At 43.1% G+C, this 14,233-nt stretch overlaps 1 pseudogene; it reads right to left on the bottom strand.

Annotated features, from left to right (window-relative positions):
• Positions 1 to 4,416: 4,416 nt before the first annotated feature.
• On the bottom strand, positions 4,417 to 6,880 carry LOC120712133 (annotated as a pseudogene).
• Positions 6,881 to 14,233: the final 7,353 nt, after the last annotated feature.

The following is a 14,233-nucleotide window of genomic DNA, read 5'->3' on the forward strand; positions in this document are numbered from 1 at the left end:
CACACCGTGGCCCTAGACGCCGTTCCCGCCTCGGCCTTCTAACGGCCCTAGACGCCGCCCGACGCCCATCACCTCCTCGCCCGCAGCGAGGCCCTAGACGCCGTCGACGCCCGTCGCCTCCGTCAGTCCCGAGACCGACGCCCGTGCCTCCACGACTTGGCGTCTTGAACCGCCGTCCGCCTCCTTGGTTTTGTGGCGCAAACCAAGAAACCCGCCTTCCGTCGCCGCTTGCGCCCTCGATCCAGGAGTGGACGCCACAGCTGCCGCCCGGTCCGAGCTCCGGTCCCGGCTGCCCTTCACCGCCGTCCACCGCATGGTCCATCGGCCACAGCACCTCCACGGCAGCTCCCCGTCGACACTCGAAGCTCGTGTACCTGCAATCCAAAGACCAAGCGCACGATCACACCGCACGGTTGACAATTCACTCATCACAGGCAGGGTAGAGTACTCACATTCCTCAACCGGAGATGTCAGCATTCTACATCCTTGCCAATTTGACAAGCTTGTCCACGTTGAACTTGGAGAAAGAGTCCCTGGATCAAGACAGGAAAAGTATGCAACTTGCGTTTGAGTGGTGGTACACTGCTGCTCCCCGACTCCCTGTTCGTGTTTGTGGTGGGCTGACCCTTGAGTTTGAGTGACTGATGGCCCAACTTCCTAAAGCCCAAAATCAAAGTGTTATCTTCTTCCTCTAAGCTCCGGACGGACGAACAGACTGTCTGTGAGGCTATGACTCCAACTCCATGGCTGCGCCGCATGGCATGGGTACTCTGGCCGCCGGCGGGAGGGAGCGGGTGAGGGGTTCGCTGCCGGCCAGGTATGTCGGCCGCCATGGCTCGCCTAGCTCCGCCACTGCTTGGAGTTGTAAGACCGGATCCGATCCCTTTACATATTCTACTATTTCTTTATTTATACTTCGCTTGTGGTTTGATAGCACTACCAGAAAATGGCTCATTTGTCCGTGGGCGTTAGTACCGGGCTCGCTTTCGTCCGGTACTAACGCTCACATTTAGTACCGGGCGCAAAGAACAGTAGCCATGGGAGCTATTACATATTCTACTATTTCTTTATTTATAGTTAGCTTGTGGTTTGATAGCACTGCCAGAAAATGGCTCATTTGTCCGTGGGCGTTAGTACCGGGCTCGCTTTCGTCCGGTACTAACGCTCACATTTAGTACCGGGCGCAAAGAACAGTAGCCATGGGAGCTGTTTAGTACCGGCTGGAGCCCCCAGCCAGTACTAAACTGCTCCACCGACACCGCGCGCAACAGCTAAGTGGCCATTTAGCAACGGCTCGAGCCACCAGCCGGTACTAAATGGCTCCAAAGACATTTGGTATCGGCTGGTGGCTCTAGCCGGTACTAATTCTCTTCTATATATTCTGGTCCCTTCTTCCTCCCCGAGTTCGAGCCAGCATTTGACTGAGATCTCGGGTTCTTCTTCTCCTTAGCGACCTAGAGTGGAGGTTCTGCCCATTTTCTCAAGTTTTGTGGGGATTTCAGTCATCCAAGTGCACCAAAGGTTTACAACTTTATCCTCTCTTGTTTGACGGTCTTCATTCTTTGTTTGATGCTCCATAGTTAGAGAAATTTTTAATTATTATAAATAGTAAGAATGAGCACGATTTCTTTGATTTATGCATGGATTTGAGATGTATAGAACCCATTACTTGAATTTGGAGAAGGTGTATTGAATAACTTCAATGTGGATAATTTATAGGGATTTTTTTTAATTTTTTTCAAGTGGCATGGTTAATTAGGTTGGTATTTGTTATGCATTTAGTTGCATTATTTTAGCATTCTAATGATGTATTTATTTGGGCTCATATGAAAACCATCGAGAAGTTTAAAAAATGAATGTTTCGGATCATGAATATGTCGTTAACCTTGATCCTTCAGTGAAAACACTGCTATTCGGGGCTAGCATCGATATCCACGATGCGGTGCGGTATATATGAGGATGCGATGAAGGAGTACGGTCTTGGTCCCAATTATAAAATCCACACCTTTGAGCGAGTTGAGAATGAAATTATCCGGACCAAGGCCGTACTCCTTCATCGGGTCCTATTGTACCGCACTGTGTCGTGGATGTCAATACTAGCCCCGAATATCAGTGTTATCACTGCAGGGTCAAGGTTAATGACATAGAGATCTTTCGAAACATACATTTTTTCTTCTCGATGATTTTAGAAAAAGTGAGACTGAAACAAAGCCGCGAACATTGATTGCGCATCCCTTATGGCGTGGAACGACGTGTTCGCGTTGAACTGAAGAGTGTCAAAAAATTATAGTTTACAATTTATGTTTTCATTTTAATTCTAATAATTTGTTTAGGTTTTTACATTTATCTGATTAGTGTACTCAAATTAGTTTTGTTTCTTAGTGAGACATATAATTGACATGTTATTAATATTACTTATTAGAAATGCCTTTGCAACATGATGCCTTTGAGCGTAGAGCTGTGGCTCGGGCGGCGGTACGCAATCGATTGGAGCGCACCGGTCATTCGCTTGAGTTCCACTCTATAGAGCGTGTTGGTCTTGTTAGCGGTCGTATTCCTCATTTGATTAAGAAAGCTTTTCATATATTCTCCCTTGGCAAAGAAAGCCGTAAATTTTATCGTGAATTTAATGTCGAGTTGCATGGTACTGATGATGATCGTGAGTTGATGGCTCGATATAATGCAAGACTTGAAGAGTCGGGGCTGGCGGAATATGACCGTTCTGTGTCAAGACTTCGCGAGGCAGTTCACGAGGCATTGGTCCAAAGATCTCATGATGAGTAATTTGTATTTGGTAGCTAGCATGTAGTGTAATGTATATATTAATTTGGACTTCTATTTATCATGTTGTGTAATTTAAGCATGTAGTGTAATGTATCTATTAATTTAGACTTCAATTAATTTTGTATTTCGATGTTAAATTCGCAGAAATGACTTTTGTATTTCATTATGTTGTGTGCCAAATTAAATGATATGAATACAAGTAAAATAATATTATTACTTAATACAAAATTGTAGATCGATGGACCGACAATGGATGTACGGCGACCAGTGCACCATGGCGTGGATTAATGGTCTAAAGTCTTTTCTTGATGCGGCGAAGGCCCACAAGTCATCGAAAGGTTTTATGTGTTGTCAGTGCCGTGTTTGCCAAAATAAAAAGGAATACTCTAAGAGAAGCACTTTACACGTCCACATTTATGAAAAGAATTTTATGGATAACTATTACTACTGGAAATCGCATGTTTCCCTGGGGTTTGAATTCCTAGGGAAAAGATGAAAAACGGTAGGGAACATGTTTCCCTAGGATATTTGGTGGGGAATGTTTCCTAAGGCTATATTCGACGGGAAAGGGTCTACTGCCCTATGGTTTCCTGGGAAACCGTAGGGAGCTCTTCTTTCCCTAGGAAACTGGTTCCTAAGGAAAGGTCTGGGTACATCTCCCCTCCATCCCACGTGTAAAGTCTCTGCCAACGTGTAAAGGTAGTTTCCCTAGAACTTTCTCTAGGACTTATTACTCTAGGGAGTGTTTTGTTCAAACTATTTAACCACCTCCTATACAAATTTAAATTTGAAACAAATACAGAATTTATATTTGAATTCGCATCTTATTTTTTCTAAAAAACAAAATCAAATACATGTGAATGGGAACAATAGCATTGATTTCATAAGATGAAACATTCACGTAGGTAACAGCTTAACAATACAAGCTTGATGGTCCACTAATACTGAAGCTCCATGGTTCACTAATACAAGCATTATGGTCCACTAATATTAGTTGCAAAATAACATCTTACAAGCTGACTCACTAAGTGACATAGACTAAATATGCTTGCTTAACCAAAGTTGCTATGGAAATAATGGGAAGTCTTCCTCTACTGGTGGAGAGTAGGTACCCCCACCACTTGTAGTTGCATTCACATGGCTGCGAAAGTTTCCACTTGCGATCCTACTCAATGTTTCTTCAAGAGTTTCCATTCCTACAGATGAGGCAAAGTTACCAACCTGTGCAATTAAACAAGCAACGAATTAAACAGCAGATGAGGCAATCATTATCTTTGTTTGTTTCAGAATCAGAAAAACATGAAGTCTGATTTATGTGGACATTTCAAACACTTTTCTACCCGACAAATTGGCCCAAGTCAACATTTTCACACCAAATATTTAGAATGACATTATATACCAACATTGGAACATGCAGTAATGAAATACAATACATTGTGTAGGTAGGCCTCAAATTGTCTTAGAAGGAAAATTTCAGAAAACATTCTTTCTTAGGAATTTAGAATATGAGATGTATCACACTTTGATGTATCATTGAGATGCATAACTCTTTGGTGGAAAATAGCGGTCATCTCCCATACAGGAGCAAGAGAAGGTTATGCTCCAAATATTTCAATAACATGCAACCACACTTAAAGATTAACAAAGTGACATACTAATAATCAAACTTACATTTTCAGGTGAGGGATTTGGAGATGGTGAAACAACATATCTGGGAGCCGGAGGTGGCGGTGGCAGGGGAGAAGGAACACTTGTGGCTGGCATACCAGTATGCAAAGCAACACTCTGTATTTCAACGATGCATCATATATAATCAGAAAGTAGCTCAATTGGTACAAAGCTGAACAGAGATGGTTGAATGTCATATCTCACCTCCATAAAGCTTTGCAAACTTTGAAATTGAGACTGTACAGTTCTACCCCACTCCAGCATGCTTTGGGCATAATCCTTGGCCAATTTGCTATCATGAGCTTCCTTTCTTATATGTTCTTGTTCCTCTTGACATTGACACCTAGCAGCCATTATAGAGGCATGACTTCGCTTCAACTCTGGAAGAGCTTCTCTGTCATTGATGGTCCCATTAAATGTAGCCCATTTGCCATGTGCCCGACCGCAAGAGCACTAATAAACAGCTCTGAAATCCACCGGCGAATGCAACCAATCAAAATTCGGTCCATTTAACTCGATGGCCTTGGATATGTATTTCTCCTATACAATGCAGAAATTAATGTGTGAATATTTGCAAACAGAAGGGAAAAGCTGCATGAGGAAACAATAATTGTACATATATAGAAGAGTGTGTTGAGGAGTTACCAAGCATGTTGTGGCTTCTTCTGTGTTGAGTGAAATAAGATCTTCAAGATTTCGGCCTTTGTGAGTATGGACCCAAGCCTCAAGTTCAGATACAACTCTCCCTAATTTCTTAGACTACAATAACAAGAGCCACAAATCAAATGTGTTGTTGCAATAACAAGAACCACAAGAACTGTTTCAGAAATTTTCAGCAATAAATGAACACTAACCATCTTCTGTCGTATTACTGCAATGGAATTGGATCCTCCTCTGTGAGGTTTAAATCTCCTGCTCAAGCAATTTTGACGATTTTTCTCAGACCTTTCCTTGAACTTAGGACTGCTCCATTCAGTGGCCAAAGCATCCCAACAGTCTTGTTTGCACCAAATAAGCCGTTGGGCAATGTACTCCTCCTGTGTCAAATAGAACCGCCCGACAATCTTGTCACAAATTTTTCTTCCCTCCACTATGCGAAAATGATCCATTGTAGCAGTGATTCTTGCATAATACATGATGCTTCCTAGCAGGTCTGAGCAGCAAGAACCAACAACCCCTCTTGATTCATCTTCTTTAGCTGGGTTGAATCTAAACCTTTCCTGCAAAAGTGAACAAGCCAAAAAAAAAAGCAAAAGAGATCAATAGACTACAATTATCTTTGCCCAGATTTGGCAACATAAAAGTTAAGCATTTGGCAACATAAAAGTTAAGCATGCTTGGCAGACCATGCATATTCAAGGTCAAATGTACTACGGATGATCAGGTTTTCAGGGCTAACTTCAAGAAAAACGCTAGTTCTTAAAGGATAAACACAATAACATGACCTGCACAGCATATTCAATTAACATAATTACCAAAAATGCTTCAATAATAGTATCAGCAACGGATTTCCCAGCTGAGTCCTTTGCTGCTTGGAAATGCTTCCATGTTGTTGCAACTACAGTCTTCCTTCTAGTATGACCACAACTAGTATGCTGATTTATCTAATTTAGTGTACTACTGTACTTACTGCACATATTCATCCATTTCAGTCAAGTTTGTGAAGATATAAATCATTGCCATCTTGTACTCTTCAACAGTTAGAAATCAGGACACTCCTCTACCGGTCTTCCATCCACGCACTTGGAACAAGCTAAGGGTACAACCACATCCATCAAAATTTATTAGTAGATCAATTGCACAATGCACATTAAAAAAATAATGATTGATTAGGACATAAAAAAGCTGAGAACAGTGAAGTTTTCTTCTCACCTTCAGGCCTTCCTTGCACTGCAACGCAGGTACCCTTTCCCCTTCGCAACTTGGCTCGGTGCAGCTTGATGGGGTGAGGCGGAGGTCGACGACGAGGACGAGGTGGAGGTCGACCCCCACGTGCTCTTGAAGGGCGATGACCCGCAGCCGCCGGGGATGGATGTGGTTGCAGTTTGCTTGGCGCCGCCGCCCTTGACGTCGACGAGGGGAAGGAGAGCTTGCTGGGCGCCCCTGAGGATGAGGAGGGCAAGGAGATGAGGGCGCCCCTGGCCGGCCGCCGCCGCTGCCCAAGGATGAGGAGGGGGAGGGGGTGGGGTGCAGGTGGCCGGCCGCCACCGCTGCAAGACAAGGAGGGAAGGAGATTGGGGGCGCCCCTTGCCGGCCGCCGCCGCTGCAGGACGAGGAGGGATGGAGATTGGGGGCGCCCCTGGCCGGCCGCCACCGCTGCCCGAGGACGAGGAGGGGGACGGGATGGGGTGCAGGTAGCCGGCCGCCGCCGCTGCAGGATGAGGAGGGGAAGGAGATGGATTTGGAAGAGATGGGGCGCACAGGTAGCCGCAGCAATGGATTTGGGCGCCACCGGAATTGGCTAGGTGGGGAAGATAGAAGAATTTGGCGGCGGCGGAGTAAAAAATTGGTGAGGCGCAAGGATTCCCTACAGTTTTTTATACTCCCTCCGTCCCAAAATAAGTGTACATCTCGCATTTCGAGGAGTCAAACACTTTAAAGTTTGACCAAATATATATTAAAAAAATATTAATGATTATAATACTAAACAAACATCATTAGATTAATCACATCATATATTTTCATGACAAACTTGTTTAGAAACACAAATGTTAATATTATTTTTTATATATACAGTCAAACTTAAAATTTGTTGACTTCTCGAAATACGAGATAAGCACTTATTTTGGGACGGAGGGAGTACATTCCTAGGGAAATATTACATCTGGCTGCTACCGTGGCAGCGGGCGCCGAGCTCATCCTGACAAAATGTGTGGTGTGGTAGGGAAACGCCGACTGTCCCTAGGAAATCTGCAAAACGGTAGGGAAATAAAGTTTCCCTACGGTTTTGAGGTGTAGTTCTAGGAAACAAAATAGTTCCTAGGGTTGTACAATATTTCCTAGGGAACAAAATTAACCCTAGGGAAATATGCGATTTCCAATAGTATATACTCTTTGGACTAAGCACGATGAACCTGGAGTTGTGATGCAAGATGGTGAAGAAGATGATGATCATAATATTGCAGACTGGGCTCATCTATATGAAGTGGGAGCCATTGAAGATGAACCCATGGACGATACTGAAGAAATGGACGAGGCTGGAGAAAATGCAGCAGAAGACCAACCACTTGATGAATTATGTCAGGTTCTAGTGGATTCACAAAGAGAATGTTAAACATTTAATGAGTCAAAGAAGTTTGAGAAGATATTGGAGGATCACAAAAAATTATTGTATCCAGATTGCAAGCAGGGCCTTAAAAAGTTGGGTACCACACTTGAAATGCTGCAGTGGAAGGCAGCTAATAGTGTCACCGATAAGGGATTTGAGGAGCTACTTGAAATCATAAAAAACATGCTTACAGAGGGGGAATGAACTGCCCTCTACAACATACGAAGCAAAGAAGGTTGTTTGCCCTCTTGGATTGGAGGTACAGAAAATTCACGCATGTTCTAACGATTGTATTCTCTATCGAGGCGAAGAATATGAGAAATTGGATGCTTGTCCTGTCTGTGATGCAAAATGGTACAAGATCAGGAAAAATGATCCTGGTGAGGTCGACGGGAAGCCCGTCAAGAAAAAAGTTCCCGTTAAGGTGATGTGGTATTTCCGAGTAATACCACATTTGAAACGCTTATTCAGAAATAAATCCAATGCTAAATTGATGCGGTGGCACAAAGAAGAGCGTAAGCAAGATCAGATGCTGAGACACCCTGTGGAAGGGTCCCAGTGGAGAAATGTGGATAGAGAATTCCCAAATTTTGATAATGACCCAAGGAACATAAGGTTCGGTTTAAGTACAGACGGAATGAATCCATTCGGCGAGTGGGGCAGCAATCACAGTACATGGCCTGTGACCCTCTGTATGTTCAACCTTCCTTCTTGGCTATGCGTGAAGCGGAAGTACATGATGATGTCGGTGCTTATCCAAGGCCCAAAACAACCGGACAATGATATTGACGTGTACTAAGACCGTTGGTTGATGAACTTTTGCTGCTGTGGAAGGAGGAAGGTGTACGTGTTTGGGACGAGTACAAACAGGAAAATTTTGACCTGTGAGCATTGCTTTTTATTACCATCAATGATTGGGCTGCACTTAGCAATCTATCCGGACAGTCGAATAAGAGATACCATGCATGCACTCATTATCTAGAAGAAACCGATAGCTTGTATCTAAAAAATTGTAAGAAGGTCGTGTACATGGGTCATCGTCGATTCCTTCCCCTCAACTACCCCTTGAGAAGAAAAGAAAAACATTTCAAAGGGGAACTAGAAACTCGTGCTAAGCCTATGTTCTGAAACGGGAAGCGTGTTTTCTCGAAGGTGAAGGATGTCCATGCCGTGTTTGGAAAGGGTCGTGGAAAGGGTCGTGGAAGCCAACAAGTTCCGAATGATGAAAATGGCTATGCCCCAATGTGGAAGAAGAAGTCCATACTATGGGAGCTCACATATTGGGAAGTCTTGGAGGTCCGCAACACAATTGACGTGATACACTTGACGAAGAATCTTTGCGTGAACCTGCTAGGATTCCTCGGTACGTATGGACAGTAAAAAGATACACTGGAAGCAAGACGTGATTTGAAAGAAACAAAACAACGAGAAGACCTACGTCATGAGAAGAGAGAAAATAGACAGCACTAGTTACGTCCTGCTAGCTACACTCTCAGCAAAGAGGAGAAGAAAATCATGTTTGATTGCTTGAACAGTATGAAGGTACCGTACGCTTACTCCTCGAATATGCAAGGAAAAATTAATATGAAAGAGCAAAAGTTCACAAACTTAAAGTCTCATGATTGCCACGTTCTGATGACCAAATTGCTTCCAGTCGCGCTGAGGGGTATTCTACCAGAAAATGTAAGATTAGCAGTAGTGAAGCTATGTACCTTTCTTAATGAAATTTCGCAGAAGGCAATTGATCCAAACAAGCTCACAAGGCTACAGAATGATGTGGTCCAATGTCTTGACAGTTTTGAGATGGTCTTTCCACCTTCGTTCTTTAATATTGTGACCCATCTCCTAGTTCATATTGTGAAAGACATAAATATTTTAGGCCCTGTATTTCTATACAATATGTTCCCTTTCGAGAGATACATGGCAGTCTTAAAGAAGTACGTTCGGAATCGTTCTTGGCCAGAAGGATGTATCACCAAGGGCTACGAAATAGAGGAGGCCATTGAGTTTTTTGTTGATTTCATTGACGAACTTAGTCCGATTGGAGTCCCCATGTCACGCTATGATAGGCGACTGAAAGGAAAGGGCACATTAGGTAAGAAATCTAATATGCACATCCCTGAAAGTGAAATCTGCAAAGCAAATTTCACCGTTCTACAGAATTCATCCTTCGTGGCCCCATATACGGATGGGCACATGAATATTGTCCGGTCTGAAAACATAGGGAAGTCTGAGACCTGGATTACACATCATCACATAGATACCTTTGCGGTTTGGCTTAGAAGGAAACTCATGGATGATAGCACGATTGATGTACAACTGTAATGGCTTGCTAGGGGACCATCGGCCACAATCATCCAATACCAAGGGTATGAAATCAATGGATATACATTTTACATAAGAGCCCAAGATGAAAAGAGCACGAACCAAAATAGTGGTGTGCGTATTGATGCAATAGGCCATGATGGAAATAAGGACATCTACTTTGGTGTCATAGAGGAAATATGGGAGCTAGACTATGGGCCTTTGAAGATTCCTATGTTTCGGTGCCAATGGGTAAATCGAGTTGGAGGCGGCGGAACGACAAACTAGTATGGGATGGCAATAGTGGACTTCAAAAAAATTGGATATAAAGACGAACCATTCTTCCTCGGCAAGGATGTGACGCAGGTGTTCTATGCGAAGGACATGGCAAGCAAACCTAAGAAAAATCAAGGCAAGTCCGACGACGAGCCAAAACGCCACATAGTTCTTCCAGGAAAAAGAAAAATCATTGGAGTTGAAGACAATTCGGACAAGTCAGAAGACTTTGATTAGTTTGATGACCGTCCTCCATTCTCGGTCGATGTTGACCCCAGCATCCTGTTATCCAAAGAGGATGCTCCTTAAAAAAGGATGCTCCTTACTTGCGCCGTGATCATGATCAAGGGACATTCATAAAAAGAAAGATTATCAACGTTCCATTAAATAATGATGTGTAATTAATATGTTGTACTTTGATTTTTATGTGACCAAGTGATTGATGTAATATATTTGAAACTTATTTTGAACTCAATATGTTGTGATGTAAAGTATAAAACTATTAATTTTTATAGTTACAATAGTATTTTTTTCATTTTTTATGCATTTGTATAATACTTTAGACACTAAAACACATTTGACACAATAATATAACAAATTTTGAGCTCAATACGATAAATTAAGTGCTTAAATAGTAAATATATGCATTTGTATGCATTTGTATAATACTTTACACACTAAAAACACATTTGACACACTAATATAACAAATTTTGAACTCAATACGATAAATTAAGTGCTTAAATAGTAAATATATGCATTTTTATGCATTTGTATAATACTTTACACACTAAAAACACATTTGACACACTAATATAACAAATTTTGAACTCAATATGATAAATTAAGTGCTTAAATAGTAATTTATCTATTTTCTAGGCTTTTATTAAATTTATTGCACATAACATATTTAAATGAATTGAAATTTAGTGTCAATACTTTGAATTTAGTGCAAAGACTAATACTTATTAAGATTAACGTATGTTTAACAAAAATAATATAATTTTGCATGGTGAAAATAGTACATATATCGTTTATTGAATTTTATTGCACATAAAACATATTTAGACGAATTACAAAACAATTACAAAACTGAAAAAGGCAGAATCATTTTGGGCGTTTAGTACCGGGCCATGGTTGCAGCCGGTACTAAACTGCCTGCAATAAAGGGGGGATCGGGGACTTAGCCATTTTCGATCCTCCCATTCATCGCCCGCTCGTCGTCGTCGTCCCCGCTGCGCCGTCCCATCCTTCGCGCCGCCGCCCCCGTGCGCCGCCGCTCCGGGCCGTCTCCTCCCTCTACGCCGCCGCTTCGACCCGCGGATTTCCACTGCGGCACTCGATCCGGGCCGCCTCGCCCACGCCGCCGCCCCCGTGCACCGCCGCCACCGTCCCTCGGTCCGTCGTCGTCGATCGTTCGCGTCGCCACCGCGCCGCCGCCCCCTCCACGCACCGTCATCCTCCTCGCCGTCGTTCCGCCGCATCCGCGCGACGCCACCGCCCTCCTCTACGCCGGCCGCCGCTCGGCGCCGCCGTGTCGTGCGCCTCCTCCTCGGCGTTACGCCGCCGCCACGCCGCCGCTCGACCTCCTCGCCGCTCCCGTGCCTCGCCACGTCTGCCGCCGCCGTGGGTAACAAGGTCGCCGGCCACCCCCCTCCCCTACCCCCGATGCCCCCGCCGTGCGCCGGCCCAGCGTGCCGCCGGTAGCAGGATGCTGCGTCAGCCCTCTTGGGGGCTGACGTCAGCATTTTTTATCAGGATAAATGATGGAAAATTATGGAAATGTAGATAAATTTTGAAAAATTATGGAAAATTATGGAAAATGTAGAGAAATTATGGAAAATTTAGAGAAATTATGGATAAATATGGAAAATTATGGAAAATGTAGAGAAATTATGGATAATTATTTAAAATGTATAAAAAATTATGGAAAATGTAGAGGAATTATGGAAAATGTATGGAAAATTTTGAAAAAATTATGGAAAATGTAGATAAATTATGGAAAATGTATGGAAAATTATTGCTTAGGTATATTATACAGAAGTATGTCTTTATATCTTGTAGTAATTATGGATATTATACAAAAATCTTGTATATTGTAGAAAACTTCATGTCTTTATGGGCTTCACATTTATTGTTTTATTTGGTATTGTTGAATTGTGTATGTTATGAAATATATATGATGTAAATTTTGTCTTGTACAACTTTATCTATTGAATTTCTAATTTTCTTTGTAAATTTTAGTTTGCTATACTATAAATAGGTGTAATTAGTAGAAAATCTTAGAAAATTCAGGTCATATTTTATAAAATTCGAGGGCACATTGTATATAAGATGTATATGATGTAAATTTTAGAAATTTTGTCCATGTATGCGTTGTACGACTTTATCGAAGGTGCACTTGTAATTTTTTTATACATTGTTAATTAGTACAAAATTGCATGTCAAACATATATTGATTCACATAAGAAACGAAATGGAACCCTTTCGTCGTGATGACGACAAGGCCTTTCTTGAGGACATAATTGGTACGGGCACGCACCACTACGAAGAGGATGCTGCCGAGGATGATGGCAGCCAATACCTTAACGATACTGGCGATGATGATGATAACCAGCCAGAACAAACGACTGTGCAAGATGATAGCACAGAGGTATATACAATTCGTGCTTATATATATATAAACATACGCATTAATTCTGTATGTAAGTACAATGCGTACTAAATACATATTTTTCTAGGCATCTGGATCGACTAGGAAACCAAAACGGAAACGAGGGTCGAAGAAAATCATGGAGGGGCACACTATTATCACTTCATTGCATCCTGACGGTGAACCAAAGTCTCCGAAGGGTGAGAAGATGACGGTGGTGAATCAATGTGGATGTTATGTCAGGGACCACATTCCCACTAGCTTCAAGCTATGGAAGAAAAGTAAAGCCACAGATATCGATGCTGACATCATCCCCTAGACCGAGAAAGAAATGTTATGGGCAGATGTGAAATGGCACTTTAGCTTTCTGGAGGACAAAGAACAACTGTTTAAGGATTGGGTCATGAAGAAGATGGCTATTGCTTTTCAGACGTTCAAGGAAAATTTGAACAACGATTATGTTAAAAAGGGACTCACGCCGGACTTCGAGAAAGACTTCAATAATCAATGTCCTTATTGGGAGGCATTCGTGCAGTACAAGTCATCCGAGGATAGCGAGAAGAAGACAGCCCAAGCCAAAGAGAATGCGAGCAAAAAGAAGCACTTCCATCATCTTGGGCAAGGAGGATATGTGTCGGCGATTCCGAAATGGCAGAAGATGGAAGATGATCTCGTTGCCAGAGGAATCGTACTGGCGAATTTCAACTGGCCGTTGCGAGCAAAACATTACCTCTATGCTCATGGAGGCTCATTGAATATGGAAGATGGGTGGTTCGTCACTAGCGATGCTATAAAGGAAGCGGCCGACAGGCTCGAAGTGGCACCAAAGGCCGTGTCCGAAGGCAGCTTCAAATCGGACAGAGAGAAAGACGAGCTGACGTATGCTCTTGGCACACCGGAACACACAGGATGTGTGCGTGGCATGGGCATAGTTCCATGGAAGCATGACTTTAGTGGCGACATAGAGACATATCGAAGCCGACAGAGAAGAAAGGCTGAAGTAGCAGAGAAGATGCGTGCCCTAGAAGAATGGGTTGCTTCGATCAAAGGTGCACAAGCAACTAGCCAGCAGCAGCCACCAAAAGCCAGATCAACGGCTCAGTTGGAGACTAGCCCTGTCGGCTCGCAGCGTCGTAGCAGCGTCGCTTCAATGGAACACCCAGCCGCAGATCGAGAGGAAACGGTTGCGGAACATTACCCTGTGGACGACATCGCCGTGAGGACCCCCTGTGGGCTTCTAAGTCCGCTAAGGAAAAAACTGAAAGTAGTCGCTCACGGGGT

Source organism: Panicum virgatum, chromosome 6K (assembly GCF_016808335.1).
Source record: "Panicum virgatum strain AP13 chromosome 6K, P.virgatum_v5, whole genome shotgun sequence".
In the NCBI taxonomy this organism is placed as follows: domain Eukaryota; kingdom Viridiplantae; phylum Streptophyta; class Magnoliopsida; order Poales; family Poaceae; genus Panicum; species Panicum virgatum.